Below are 15,939 nucleotides of genomic sequence, written 5' to 3' on the forward strand. Positions count from 1 at the left end.
ATATGTAATCCTTCTTCTCTCCACGCCCAACTGGGCACGGGCAACGCCAACACCTCGACTTGCGACCAGAGAGGAGCGGTGCCGAGCACAAGGCCCAGCACCGATCCTCTCGATCAAGCCGAGAGGCCGACGCTGCAAACAGAAGCCAACTCGACTTGTCCCCGCTGCTACCGCCGAAACAGAATGTCGCCATTGCTCGGGAAACCGGCGGTGAAGCCGATTCCCGAGCTCTGACGTCACCTGTGACGGAGCTGGGAACGAGCCGACGTTCCGTGTGTCGAAACACCCAGAACGAGCTTCACTCAAGCCCTAAAATTTGGGCTATTTCAATGGATGCACCCAACTTCCGTTTGTGGGTTTCGTGTGTGCGGGTACATTGCAATGCAATCACGTGGTCACAACGTTTGACATGGTTGAATAGTCGGCGGTCACGTGAGAGACATAGAGGTGTGGCAAAGGATGGGTCTGGTGCTTGCCTCGATGTGGGTAGCTGCCAAATGAAAACCCACAATCGATCAGCAGTTCGCGCATCACAAGACTGCTGGACAGAACCAAGTCGCTCGATTCGACCCGCTACGTCGCTCGTCTTGCTCCTCCCACTCCTCTTCTGAGGCAGGTGAGCGCGAGGTTGCTGGAAGTCGATGCCTTTGCCAGGCCAAATCGCATTTTTGAGTGTTTGTGGTGAGCCCACAAACACAAAGTGTCGCGCTAGCAGGTGGTCTTCGAGGTCCAGCCGATGCTTCCACCGATGTTCAGCGTTCAAACCGAGGCCGGACGTCGAGGAACTCTCCCGTTTGTTGGGCGTCCTTGGTCGCGACTTGTGCTTCGGTGCTAAGTCGTCTTGACCGACGACGCCGCAAACGAAAGGACCAATGCCCGCTAGACGGTCGTGTGGGGACGATGTCTAGTTGTGGCGACGGTTTTGCGTTGGCGTTCAAGAGCGCGCGCCCGCGCAATTGCGACATCTCGTCGTCGCTACACTGCCACTTAATGCCACGTCGATACATGCCTCGTTTCCATTCATTTTGTGACGCAATAAAACGTTTTCTGTACGTCCAATTGCAGTAGGTTCTGAAAAACCACAAACAGAAATTGGGTAAAAGGATTGAAAAGGGTCAATTTTTCGCTTTCTGTTAGCTTTAAGAGGTGAAGTCTTGCTGCGTCACGCAGGCTCGACGCGTCACTGCTGATCAGGTGCTTTGCACTTTGCCTGGCGGTGACGTAGAGCTTTCGATGCGCCAGTACCGTCGCCTCCTGATAAGCTAAGGACCAGCTCCGCTCCTCTTGGACAAGAGTGGGCGCAATGCTGGGGCTTTTTTGCTCCAGCGTTGCTCCCCTCTCTTGTTTGAGATGCTGCCGCCTTGCGGGATGCTTTCGCTCCCGCATTGGCTGGCTTTGAGCGGGCTCGTTTTGGAAAAAAGAGCTTTGGGCTCTTTTTCACTTATCTCTTTCAATTATCATTCGCTGCTTGCTACGAAAATTTTTTTACAGCTCGTCGTCGATGGAGCAGCGGCAGCGGCAGCGGCAGCGGCAAGTGGCCAAAAAAGCGCTCGTATATGTAATCCTTCTTCTCTCCACGCCCAACTGGGCACGGGCAACGCCAACACCTCGACTTGCGACCAGAGAGGAGCGGTGCCGAGCACAAGGCCCAGCACCGATCCTCTCGATCAAGCCGAGAGGCCGACGCTGCAAACAGAAGCCAACTCGACTTGTCCCCGCTGCTACCGCCGAAACAGAATGTCGCCATTGCTCGGGAAACCGGCGGTGAAGCCGATTCCCGAGCTCTGACGTCACCTGTGACGGAGCTGGGAACGAGCCGACGTTCCGTGTGTCGAAACACCCAGAACGAGCTTCACTCAAGCCCTAAAATTTGGGCTATTTCAATGGATGCACCCAACTTCCGTTTGTGGGTTTCGTGTGTGCGGGTACATTGCAATGCAATCACGTGGTCACAACGTTTGACATGGTTGAATAGTCGGCGGTCACGTGAGAGACATAGAGGTGTGGCAAAGGATGGGTCTGGTGCTTGCCTCGATGTGGGTAGCTGCCAAATGAAAACCCACAATCGATCAGCAGTTCGCGCATCACAAGACTGCTGGACAGAACCAAGTCGCTCGATTCGACCCGCTACGTCGCTCGTCTTGCTCCTCCCACTCCTCTTCTGAGGCAGGTGAGCGCGAGGTTGCTGGAAGTCGATGCCTTTGCCAGGCCAAATCGCATTTTTGAGTGTTTGTGGTGAGCCCACAAACACAAAGTGTCGCGCTAGCAGGTGGTCTTCGAGGTCCAGCCGATGCTTCCACCGATGTTCAGCGTTCAAACCGAGGCCGGACGTCGAGGAACTCTCCCGTTTGTTGGGCGTCCTTGGTCGCGACTTGTGCTTCGGTGCTAAGTCGTCTTGACCGACGACGCCGCAAACGAAAGGACCAATGCCCGCTAGACGGTCGTGTGGGGACGATGTCTAGTTGTGGCGACGGTTTTGCGTTGGCGTTCAAGAGCGCGCGCCCGCGCAATTGCGACATCTCGTCGTCGCTACACTGCCACTTAATGCCACGTCGATACATGCCTCGTTTCCATTCATTTTGTGACGCAATAAAACGTTTTCTGTACGTCCAATTGCAGTAGGTTCTGAAAAACCACAAACAGAAATTGGGTAAAAGGATTGAAAAGGGTCAATTTTTCGCTTTCTGTTAGCTTTAAGAGGTGAAGTCTTGCTGCGTCACGCAGGCTCGACGCGTCACTGCTGATCAGGTGCTTTGCACTTTGCCTGGCGGTGACGTAGAGCTTTCGATGCGCCAGTACCGTCGCCTCCTGATAAGCTAAGGACCAGCTCCGCTCCTCTTGGACAAGAGTGGGCGCAATGCTGGGGCTTTTTTGCTCCAGCGTTGCTCCCCTCTCTTGTTTGAGATGCTGCCGCCTTGCGGGATGCTTTCGCTCCCGCATTGGCTGGCTTTGAGCGGGCTCGTTTTGGAAAAAAGAGCTTTGGGCTCTTTTTCACTTATCTCTTTCAATTATCATTCGCTGCTTGCTACGAAAATTTTTTTACAGCTCGTCGTCGATGGAGCAGCGGCAGCGGCAGCGGCAGCGGCAGCGGCAGCGGCAGCGGCAGCGGCAAGTGGCCAAAAAAGCGCTCGTATATGTAATCCTTCTTCTCTCCACGCCCAACTGGGCACGGGCAACGCCAACACCTCGACTTGCGACCAGAGAGGAGCGGTGCCGAGCACAAGGCCCAGCACCGATCCTCTCGATCAAGCCGAGAGGCCGACGCTGCAAACAGAAGCCAACTCGACTTGTCCCCGCTGCTACCGCCGAAACAGAATGTCGCCATTGCTCGGGAAACCGGCGGTGAAGCCGATTCCCGAGCTCTGACGTCACCTGTGACGGAGCTGGGAACGAGCCGACGTTCCGTGTGTCGAAACACCCAGAACGAGCTTCACTCAAGCCCTAAAATTTGGGCTATTTCAATGGATGCACCCAACTTCCGTTTGTGGGTTTCGTGTGTGCGGGTACATTGCAATGCAATCACGTGGTCACAACGTTTGACATGGTTGAATAGTCGGCGGTCACGTGAGAGACATAGAGGTGTGGCAAAGGATGGGTCTGGTGCTTGCCTCGATGTGGGTAGCTGCCAAATGAAAACCCACAATCGATCAGCAGTTCGCGCATCACAAGACTGCTGGACAGAACCAAGTCGCTCGATTCGACCCGCTACGTCGCTCGTCTTGCTCCTCCCACTCCTCTTCTGAGGCAGGTGAGCGCGAGGTTGCTGGAAGTCGATGCCTTTGCCAGGCCAAATCGCATTTTTGAGTGTTTGTGGTGAGCCCACAAACACAAAGTGTCGCGCTAGCAGGTGGTCTTCGAGGTCCAGCCGATGCTTCCACCGATGTTCAGCGTTCAAACCGAGGCCGGACGTCGAGGAACTCTCCCGTTTGTTGGGCGTCCTTGGTCGCGACTTGTGCTTCGGTGCTAAGTCGTCTTGACCGACGACGCCGCAAACGAAAGGACCAATGCCCGCTAGACGGTCGTGTGGGGACGATGTCTAGTTGTGGCGACGGTTTTGCGTTGGCGTTCAAGAGCGCGCGCCCGCGCAATTGCGACATCTCGTCGTCGCTACACTGCCACTTAATGCCACGTCGATACATGCCTCGTTTCCATTCATTTTGTGACGCAATAAAACGTTTTCTGTACGTCCAATTGCAGTAGGTTCTGAAAAACCACAAACAGAAATTGGGTAAAAGGATTGAAAAGGGTCAATTTTTCGCTTTCTGTTAGCTTTAAGAGGTGAAGTCTTGCTGCGTCACGCAGGCTCGACGCGTCACTGCTGATCAGGTGCTTTGCACTTTGCCTGGCGGTGACGTAGAGCTTTCGATGCGCCAGTACCGTCGCCTCCTGATAAGCTAAGGACCAGCTCCGCTCCTCTTGGACAAGAGTGGGCGCAATGCTGGGGCTTTTTTGCTCCAGCGTTGCTCCCCTCTCTTGTTTGAGATGCTGCCGCCTTGCGGGATGCTTTCGCTCCCGCATTGGCTGGCTTTGAGCGGGCTCGTTTTGGAAAAAAGAGCTTTGGGCTCTTTTTCACTTATCTCTTTCAATTATCATTCGCTGCTTGCTACGAAAATTTTTTTACAGCTCGTCGTCGATGGAGCAGCGGCAGCGGCAGCGGCAGCGGCAGCGGCAGCGGCAGCGGCAGCGGCAAGTGGCCAAAAAAGCGCTCGTATATGTAATCCTTCTTCTCTCCACGCCCAACTGGGCACGGGCAACGCCAACACCTCGACTTGCGACCAGAGAGGAGCGGTGCCGAGCACAAGGCCCAGCACCGATCCTCTCGATCAAGCCGAGAGGCCGACGCTGCAAACAGAAGCCAACTCGACTTGTCCCCGCTGCTACCGCCGAAACAGAATGTCGCCATTGCTCGGGAAACCGGCGGTGAAGCCGATTCCCGAGCTCTGACGTCACCTGTGACGGAGCTGGGAACGAGCCGACGTTCCGTGTGTCGAAACACCCAGAACGAGCTTCACTCAAGCCCTAAAATTTGGGCTATTTCAATGGATGCACCCAACTTCCGTTTGTGGGTTTCGTGTGTGCGGGTACATTGCAATGCAATCACGTGGTCACAACGTTTGACATGGTTGAATAGTCGGCGGTCACGTGAGAGACATAGAGGTGTGGCAAAGGATGGGTCTGGTGCTTGCCTCGATGTGGGTAGCTGCCAAATGAAAACCCACAATCGATCAGCAGTTCGCGCATCACAAGACTGCTGGACAGAACCAAGTCGCTCGATTCGACCCGCTACGTCGCTCGTCTTGCTCCTCCCACTCCTCTTCTGAGGCAGGTGAGCGCGAGGTTGCTGGAAGTCGATGCCTTTGCCAGGCCAAATCGCATTTTTGAGTGTTTGTGGTGAGCCCACAAACACAAAGTGTCGCGCTAGCAGGTGGTCTTCGAGGTCCAGCCGATGCTTCCACCGATGTTCAGCGTTCAAACCGAGGCCGGACGTCGAGGAACTCTCCCGTTTGTTGGGCGTCCTTGGTCGCGACTTGTGCTTCGGTGCTAAGTCGTCTTGACCGACGACGCCGCAAACGAAAGGACCAATGCCCGCTAGACGGTCGTGTGGGGACGATGTCTAGTTGTGGCGACGGTTTTGCGTTGGCGTTCAAGAGCGCGCGCCCGCGCAATTGCGACATCTCGTCGTCGCTACACTGCCACTTAATGCCACGTCGATACATGCCTCGTTTCCATTCATTTTGTGACGCAATAAAACGTTTTCTGTACGTCCAATTGCAGTAGGTTCTGAAAAACCACAAACAGAAATTGGGTAAAAGGATTGAAAAGGGTCAATTTTTCGCTTTCTGTTAGCTTTAAGAGGTGAAGTCTTGCTGCGTCACGCAGGCTCGACGCGTCACTGCTGATCAGGTGCTTTGCACTTTGCCTGGCGGTGACGTAGAGCTTTCGATGCGCCAGTACCGTCGCCTCCTGATAAGCTAAGGACCAGCTCCGCTCCTCTTGGACAAGAGTGGGCGCAATGCTGGGGCTTTTTTGCTCCAGCGTTGCTCCCCTCTCTTGTTTGAGATGCTGCCGCCTTGCGGGATGCTTTCGCTCCCGCATTGGCTGGCTTTGAGCGGGCTCGTTTTGGAAAAAAGAGCTTTGGGCTCTTTTTCACTTATCTCTTTCAATTATCATTCGCTGCTTGCTACGAAAATTTTTTTACAGCTCGTCGTCGATGGAGCAGCGGCAGCGGCAGCGGCAGCGGCAGCGGCAGCGGCAGCGGCAGCGGCAGCGGCAGCGGCAGCGGCAAGTGGCCAAAAAAGCGCTCGTATATGTAATCCTTCTTCTCTCCACGCCCAACTGGGCACGGGCAACGCCAACACCTCGACTTGCGACCAGAGAGGAGCGGTGCCGAGCACAAGGCCCAGCACCGATCCTCTCGATCAAGCCGAGAGGCCGACGCTGCAAACAGAAGCCAACTCGACTTGTCCCCGCTGCTACCGCCGAAACAGAATGTCGCCATTGCTCGGGAAACCGGCGGTGAAGCCGATTCCCGAGCTCTGACGTCACCTGTGACGGAGCTGGGAACGAGCCGACGTTCCGTGTGTCGAAACACCCAGAACGAGCTTCACTCAAGCCCTAAAATTTGGGCTATTTCAATGGATGCACCCAACTTCCGTTTGTGGGTTTCGTGTGTGCGGGTACATTGCAATGCAATCACGTGGTCACAACGTTTGACATGGTTGAATAGTCGGCGGTCACGTGAGAGACATAGAGGTGTGGCAAAGGATGGGTCTGGTGCTTGCCTCGATGTGGGTAGCTGCCAAATGAAAACCCACAATCGATCAGCAGTTCGCGCATCACAAGACTGCTGGACAGAACCAAGTCGCTCGATTCGACCCGCTACGTCGCTCGTCTTGCTCCTCCCACTCCTCTTCTGAGGCAGGTGAGCGCGAGGTTGCTGGAAGTCGATGCCTTTGCCAGGCCAAATCGCATTTTTGAGTGTTTGTGGTGAGCCCACAAACACAAAGTGTCGCGCTAGCAGGTGGTCTTCGAGGTCCAGCCGATGCTTCCACCGATGTTCAGCGTTCAAACCGAGGCCGGACGTCGAGGAACTCTCCCGTTTGTTGGGCGTCCTTGGTCGCGACTTGTGCTTCGGTGCTAAGTCGTCTTGACCGACGACGCCGCAAACGAAAGGACCAATGCCCGCTAGACGGTCGTGTGGGGACGATGTCTAGTTGTGGCGACGGTTTTGCGTTGGCGTTCAAGAGCGCGCGCCCGCGCAATTGCGACATCTCGTCGTCGCTACACTGCCACTTAATGCCACGTCGATACATGCCTCGTTTCCATTCATTTTGTGACGCAATAAAACGTTTTCTGTACGTCCAATTGCAGTAGGTTCTGAAAAACCACAAACAGAAATTGGGTAAAAGGATTGAAAAGGGTCAATTTTTCGCTTTCTGTTAGCTTTAAGAGGTGAAGTCTTGCTGCGTCACGCAGGCTCGACGCGTCACTGCTGATCAGGTGCTTTGCACTTTGCCTGACGGTGACGTAGAGCTTTCGATGCGCCAGTACCGTCGCCTCCTGATAAGCTAAGGACCAGCTCCGCTCCTCTTGGACAAGAGTGGGCGCAATGCTGGGGCTTTTTTGCTCCAGCGTTGCTCCCCTCTCTTGTTTGAGATGCTGCCGCCTTGCGGGATGCTTTCGCTCCCGCATTGGCTGGCTTTGAGCGGGCTCGTTTTGGAAAAAAGAGCTTTGGGCTCTTTTTCACTTATCTCTTTCAATTATCATTCGCTGCTTGCTACGAAAATTTTTTTACAGCTCGTCGTCGATGGAGCAGCGGCAGCGGCAGCGGCAAGTGGCCAAAAAAGCGCTCGTATATGTAATCCTTCTTCTCTCCACGCCCAACTGGGCACGGGCAACGCCAACACCTCGACTTGCGACCAGAGAGGAGCGGTGCCGAGCACAAGGCCCAGCACCGATCCTCTCGATCAAGCCGAGAGGCCGACGCTGCAAACAGAAGCCAACTCGACTTGTCCCCGCTGCTACCGCCGAAACAGAATGTCGCCATTGCTCGGGAAACCGGCGGTGAAGCCGATTCCCGAGCTCTGACGTCACCTGTGACGGAGCTGGGAACGAGCCGACGTTCCGTGTGTCGAAACACCCAGAACGAGCTTCACTCAAGCCCTAAAATTTGGGCTATTTCAATGGATGCACCCAACTTCCGTTTGTGGGTTTCGTGTGTGCGGGTACATTGCAATGCAATCACGTGGTCACAACGTTTGACATGGTTGAATAGTCGGCGGTCACGTGAGAGACATAGAGGTGTGGCAAAGGATGGGTCTGGTGCTTGCCTCGATGTGGGTAGCTGCCAAATGAAAACCCACAATCGATCAGCAGTTCGCGCATCACAAGACTGCTGGACAGAACCAAGTCGCTCGATTCGACCCGCTACGTCGCTCGTCTTGCTCCTCCCACTCCTCTTCTGAGGCAGGTGAGCGCGAGGTTGCTGGAAGTCGATGCCTTTGCCAGGCCAAATCGCATTTTTGAGTGTTTGTGGTGAGCCCACAAACACAAAGTGTCGCGCTAGCAGGTGGTCTTCGAGGTCCAGCCGATGCTTCCACCGATGTTCAGCGTTCAAACCGAGGCCGGACGTCGAGGAACTCTCCCGTTTGTTGGGCGTCCTTGGTCGCGACTTGTGCTTCGGTGCTAAGTCGTCTTGACCGACGACGCCGCAAACGAAAGGACCAATGCCCGCTAGACGGTCGTGTGGGGACGATGTCTAGTTGTGGCGACGGTTTTGCGTTGGCGTTCAAGAGCGCGCGCCCGCGCAATTGCGACATCTCGTCGTCGCTACACTGCCACTTAATGCCACGTCGATACATGCCTCGTTTCCATTCATTTTGTGACGCAATAAAACGTTTTCTGTACGTCCAATTGCAGTAGGTTCTGAAAAACCACAAACAGAAATTGGGTAAAAGGATTGAAAAGGGTCAATTTTTCGCTTTCTGTTAGCTTTAAGAGGTGAAGTCTTGCTGCGTCACGCAGGCTCGACGCGTCACTGCTGATCAGGTGCTTTGCACTTTGCCTGGCGGTGACGTAGAGCTTTCGATGCGCCAGTACCGTCGCCTCCTGATAAGCTAAGGACCAGCTCCGCTCCTCTTGGACAAGAGTGGGCGCAATGCTGGGGCTTTTTTGCTCCAGCGTTGCTCCCCTCTCTTGTTTGAGATGCTGCCGCCTTGCGGGATGCTTTCGCTCCCGCATTGGCTGGCTTTGAGCGGGCTCGTTTTGGAAAAAAGAGCTTTGGGCTCTTTTTCACTTATCTCTTTCAATTATCATTCGCTGCTTGCTACGAAAATTTTTTTACAGCTCGTCGTCGATGGAGCAGCGGCAGCGGCAGCGGCAGCGGCAAGTGGCCAAAAAAGCGCTCGTATATGTAATCCTTCTTCTCTCCACGCCCAACTGGGCACGGGCAACGCCAACACCTCGACTTGCGACCAGAGAGGAGCGGTGCCGAGCACAAGGCCCAGCACCGATCCTCTCGATCAAGCCGAGAGGCCGACGCTGCAAACAGAAGCCAACTCGACTTGTCCCCGCTGCTACCGCCGAAACAGAATGTCGCCATTGCTCGGGAAACCGGCGGTGAAGCCGATTCCCGAGCTCTGACGTCACCTGTGACGGAGCTGGGAACGAGCCGACGTTCCGTGTGTCGAAACACCCAGAACGAGCTTCACTCAAGCCCTAAAATTTGGGCTATTTCAATGGATGCACCCAACTTCCGTTTGTGGGTTTCGTGTGTGCGGGTACATTGCAATGCAATCACGTGGTCACAACGTTTGACATGGTTGAATAGTCGGCGGTCACGTGAGAGACATAGAGGTGTGGCAAAGGATGGGTCTGGTGCTTGCCTCGATGTGGGTAGCTGCCAAATGAAAACCCACAATCGATCAGCAGTTCGCGCATCACAAGACTGCTGGACAGAACCAAGTCGCTCGATTCGACCCGCTACGTCGCTCGTCTTGCTCCTCCCACTCCTCTTCTGAGGCAGGTGAGCGCGAGGTTGCTGGAAGTCGATGCCTTTGCCAGGCCAAATCGCATTTTTGAGTGTTTGTGGTGAGCCCACAAACACAAAGTGTCGCGCTAGCAGGTGGTCTTCGAGGTCCAGCCGATGCTTCCACCGATGTTCAGCGTTCAAACCGAGGCCGGACGTCGAGGAACTCTCCCGTTTGTTGGGCGTCCTTGGTCGCGACTTGTGCTTCGGTGCTAAGTCGTCTTGACCGACGACGCCGCAAACGAAAGGACCAATGCCCGCTAGACGGTCGTGTGGGGACGATGTCTAGTTGTGGCGACGGTTTTGCGTTGGCGTTCAAGAGCGCGCGCCCGCGCAATTGCGACATCTCGTCGTCGCTACACTGCCACTTAATGCCACGTCGATACATGCCTCGTTTCCATTCATTTTGTGACGCAATAAAACGTTTTCTGTACGTCCAATTGCAGTAGGTTCTGAAAAACCACAAACAGAAATTGGGTAAAAGGATTGAAAAGGGTCAATTTTTCGCTTTCTGTTAGCTTTAAGAGGTGAAGTCTTGCTGCGTCACGCAGGCTCGACGCGTCACTGCTGATCAGGTGCTTTGCACTTTGCCTGGCGGTGACGTAGAGCTTTCGATGCGCCAGTACCGTCGCCTCCTGATAAGCTAAGGACCAGCTCCGCTCCTCTTGGACAAGAGTGGGCGCAATGCTGGGGCTTTTTTGCTCCAGCGTTGCTCCCCTCTCTTGTTTGAGATGCTGCCGCCTTGCGGGATGCTTTCGCTCCCGCATTGGCTGGCTTTGAGCGGGCTCGTTTTGGAAAAAAGAGCTTTGGGCTCTTTTTCACTTATCTCTTTCAATTATCATTCGCTGCTTGCTACGAAAATTTTTTTACAGCTCGTCGTCGATGGAGCAGCGGCAGCGGCAGCGGCAGCGGCAGCGGCAGCGGCAGCGGCAGCGGCAAGTGGCCAAAAAAGCGCTCGTATATGTAATCCTTCTTCTCTCCACGCCCAACTGGGCACGGGCAACGCCAACACCTCGACTTGCGACCAGAGAGGAGCGGTGCCGAGCACAAGGCCCAGCACCGATCCTCTCGATCAAGCCGAGAGGCCGACGCTGCAAACAGAAGCCAACTCGACTTGTCCCCGCTGCTACCGCCGAAACAGAATGTCGCCATTGCTCGGGAAACCGGCGGTGAAGCCGATTCCCGAGCTCTGACGTCACCTGTGACGGAGCTGGGAACGAGCCGACGTTCCGTGTGTCGAAACACCCAGAACGAGCTTCACTCAAGCCCTAAAATTTGGGCTATTTCAATGGATGCACCCAACTTCCGTTTGTGGGTTTCGTGTGTGCGGGTACATTGCAATGCAATCACGTGGTCACAACGTTTGACATGGTTGAATAGTCGGCGGTCACGTGAGAGACATAGAGGTGTGGCAAAGGATGGGTCTGGTGCTTGCCTCGATGTGGGTAGCTGCCAAATGAAAACCCACAATCGATCAGCAGTTCGCGCATCACAAGACTGCTGGACAGAACCAAGTCGCTCGATTCGACCCGCTACGTCGCTCGTCTTGCTCCTCCCACTCCTCTTCTGAGGCAGGTGAGCGCGAGGTTGCTGGAAGTCGATGCCTTTGCCAGGCCAAATCGCATTTTTGAGTGTTTGTGGTGAGCCCACAAACACAAAGTGTCGCGCTAGCAGGTGGTCTTCGAGGTCCAGCCGATGCTTCCACCGATGTTCAGCGTTCAAACCGAGGCCGGACGTCGAGGAACTCTCCCGTTTGTTGGGCGTCCTTGGTCGCGACTTGTGCTTCGGTGCTAAGTCGTCTTGACCGACGACGCCGCAAACGAAAGGACCAATGCCCGCTAGACGGTCGTGTGGGGACGATGTCTAGTTGTGGCGACGGTTTTGCGTTGGCGTTCAAGAGCGCGCGCCCGCGCAATTGCGACATCTCGTCGTCGCTACACTGCCACTTAATGCCACGTCGATACATGCCTCGTTTCCATTCATTTTGTGACGCAATAAAACGTTTTCTGTACGTCCAATTGCAGTAGGTTCTGAAAAACCACAAACAGAAATTGGGTAAAAGGATTGAAAAGGGTCAATTTTTCGCTTTCTGTTAGCTTTAAGAGGTGAAGTCTTGCTGCGTCACGCAGGCTCGACGCGTCACTGCTGATCAGGTGCTTTGCACTTTGCCTGGCGGTGACGTAGAGCTTTCGATGCGCCAGTACCGTCGCCTCCTGATAAGCTAAGGACCAGCTCCGCTCCTCTTGGACAAGAGTGGGCGCAATGCTGGGGCTTTTTTGCTCCAGCGTTGCTCCCCTCTCTTGTTTGAGATGCTGCCGCCTTGCGGGATGCTTTCGCTCCCGCATTGGCTGGCTTTGAGCGGGCTCGTTTTGGAAAAAAGAGCTTTGGGCTCTTTTTCACTTATCTCTTTCAATTATCATTCGCTGCTTGCTACGAAAATTTTTTTACAGCTCGTCGTCGATGGAGCAGCGGCAGCGGCAGCGGCAGCGGCAGCGGCAGCGGCAGCGGCAGCGGCAAGTGGCCAAAAAAGCGCTCGTATATGTAATCCTTCTTCTCTCCACGCCCAACTGGGCACGGGCAACGCCAACACCTCGACTTGCGACCAGAGAGGAGCGGTGCCGAGCACAAGGCCCAGCACCGATCCTCTCGATCAAGCCGAGAGGCCGACGCTGCAAACAGAAGCCAACTCGACTTGTCCCCGCTGCTACCGCCGAAACAGAATGTCGCCATTGCTCGGGAAACCGGCGGTGAAGCCGATTCCCGAGCTCTGACGTCACCTGTGACGGAGCTGGGAACGAGCCGACGTTCCGTGTGTCGAAACACCCAGAACGAGCTTCACTCAAGCCCTAAAATTTGGGCTATTTCAATGGATGCACCCAACTTCCGTTTGTGGGTTTCGTGTGTGCGGGTACATTGCAATGCAATCACGTGGTCACAACGTTTGACATGGTTGAATAGTCGGCGGTCACGTGAGAGACATAGAGGTGTGGCAAAGGATGGGTCTGGTGCTTGCCTCGATGTGGGTAGCTGCCAAATGAAAACCCACAATCGATCAGCAGTTCGCGCATCACAAGACTGCTGGACAGAACCAAGTCGCTCGATTCGACCCGCTACGTCGCTCGTCTTGCTCCTCCCACTCCTCTTCTGAGGCAGGTGAGCGCGAGGTTGCTGGAAGTCGATGCCTTTGCCAGGCCAAATCGCATTTTTGAGTGTTTGTGGTGAGCCCACAAACACAAAGTGTCGCGCTAGCAGGTGGTCTTCGAGGTCCAGCCGATGCTTCCACCGATGTTCAGCGTTCAAACCGAGGCCGGACGTCGAGGAACTCTCCCGTTTGTTGGGCGTCCTTGGTCGCGACTTGTGCTTCGGTGCTAAGTCGTCTTGACCGACGACGCCGCAAACGAAAGGACCAATGCCCGCTAGACGGTCGTGTGGGGACGATGTCTAGTTGTGGCGACGGTTTTGCGTTGGCGTTCAAGAGCGCGCGCCCGCGCAATTGCGACATCTCGTCGTCGCTACACTGCCACTTAATGCCACGTCGATACATGCCTCGTTTCCATTCATTTTGTGACGCAATAAAACGTTTTCTGTACGTCCAATTGCAGTAGGTTCTGAAAAACCACAAACAGAAATTGGGTAAAAGGATTGAAAAGGGTCAATTTTTCGCTTTCTGTTAGCTTTAAGAGGTGAAGTCTTGCTGCGTCACGCAGGCTCGACGCGTCACTGCTGATCAGGTGCTTTGCACTTTGCCTGGCGGTGACGTAGAGCTTTCGATGCGCCAGTACCGTCGCCTCCTGATAAGCTAAGGACCAGCTCCGCTCCTCTTGGACAAGAGTGGGCGCAATGCTGGGGCTTTTTTGCTCCAGCGTTGCTCCCCTCTCTTGTTTGAGATGCTGCCGCCTTGCGGGATGCTTTCGCTCCCGCATTGGCTGGCTTTGAGCGGGCTCGTTTTGGAAAAAAGAGCTTTGGGCTCTTTTTCACTTATCTCTTTCAATTATCATTCGCTGCTTGCTACGAAAATTTTTTTACAGCTCGTCGTCGATGGAGCAGCGGCAGCGGCAGCGGCAGCGGCAGCGGCAAGTGGCCAAAAAAGCGCTCGTATATGTAATCCTTCTTCTCTCCACGCCCAACTGGGCACGGGCAACGCCAACACCTCGACTTGCGACCAGAGAGGAGCGGTGCCGAGCACAAGGCCCAGCACCGATCCTCTCGATCAAGCCGAGAGGCCGACGCTGCAAACAGAAGCCAACTCGACTTGTCCCCGCTGCTACCGCCGAAACAGAATGTCGCCATTGCTCGGGAAACCGGCGGTGAAGCCGATTCCCGAGCTCTGACGTCACCTGTGACGGAGCTGGGAACGAGCCGACGTTCCGTGTGTCGAAACACCCAGAACGAGCTTCACTCAAGCCCTAAAATTTGGGCTATTTCAATGGATGCACCCAACTTCCGTTTGTGGGTTTCGTGTGTGCGGGTACATTGCAATGCAATCACGTGGTCACAACGTTTGACATGGTTGAATAGTCGGCGGTCACGTGAGAGACATAGAGGTGTGGCAAAGGATGGGTCTGGTGCTTGCCTCGATGTGGGTAGCTGCCAAATGAAAACCCACAATCGATCAGCAGTTCGCGCATCACAAGACTGCTGGACAGAACCAAGTCGCTCGATTCGACCCGCTACGTCGCTCGTCTTGCTCCTCCCACTCCTCTTCTGAGGCAGGTGAGCGCGAGGTTGCTGGAAGTCGATGCCTTTGCCAGGCCAAATCGCATTTTTGAGTGTTTGTGGTGAGCCCACAAACACAAAGTGTCGCGCTAGCAGGTGGTCTTCGAGGTCCAGCCGATGCTTCCACCGATGTTCAGCGTTCAAACCGAGGCCGGACGTCGAGGAACTCTCCCGTTTGTTGGGCGTCCTTGGTCGCGACTTGTGCTTCGGTGCTAAGTCGTCTTGACCGACGACGCCGCAAACGAAAGGACCAATGCCCGCTAGACGGTCGTGTGGGGACGATGTCTAGTTGTGGCGACGGTTTTGCGTTGGCGTTCAAGAGCGCGCGCCCGCGCAATTGCGACATCTCGTCGTCGCTACACTGCCACTTAATGCCACGTCGATACATGCCTCGTTTCCATTCATTTTGTGACGCAATAAAACGTTTTCTGTACGTCCAATTGCAGTAGGTTCTGAAAAACCACAAACAGAAATTGGGTAAAAGGATTGAAAAGGGTCAATTTTTCGCTTTCTGTTAGCTTTAAGAGGTGAAGTCTTGCTGCGTCACGCAGGCTCGACGCGTCACTGCTGATCAGGTGCTTTGCACTTTGCCTGGCGGTGACGTAGAGCTTTCGATGCGCCAGTACCGTCGCCTCCTGATAAGCTAAGGACCAGCTCCGCTCCTCTTGGACAAGAGTGGGCGCAATGCTGGGGCTTTTTTGCTCCAGCGTTGCTCCCCTCTCTTGTTTGAGATGCTGCCGCCTTGCGGGATGCTTTCGCTCCCGCATTGGCTGGCTTTGAGCGGGCTCGTTTTGGAAAAAAGAGCTTTGGGCTCTTTTTCACTTATCTCTTTCAATTATCATTCGCTGCTTGCTACGAAAATTTTTTTACAGCTCGTCGTCGATGGAGCAGCGGCAGCGGCAAGTGGCCAAAAAAGCGCTCGTATATGTAATCCTTCTTCTCTCCACGCCCAACTGGGCACGGGCAACGCCAACACCTCGACTTGCGACCAGAGAGGAGCGGTGCCGAGCACAAGGCCCAGCACCGATCCTCTCGATCAAGCCGAGAGGCCGACGCTGCAAACAGAAGCCAACTCGACTTGTCCCCGCTGCTACCGCCGAAACAGAATGTCGCCATTGCTCGGGAAACCGGCGGTGAAGCCGATTCCCGAGCTCTGACGTCACCTGTGACGGAGCTGGGAACGAGCCGACGTTCCG

This window comes from Phallusia mammillata, chromosome 5, assembly GCF_965637545.1.
Source record: "Phallusia mammillata chromosome 5, kaPhaMamm4.hap1.1, whole genome shotgun sequence".
In the NCBI taxonomy this organism is placed as follows: domain Eukaryota; kingdom Metazoa; phylum Chordata; class Ascidiacea; order Phlebobranchia; family Ascidiidae; genus Phallusia; species Phallusia mammillata.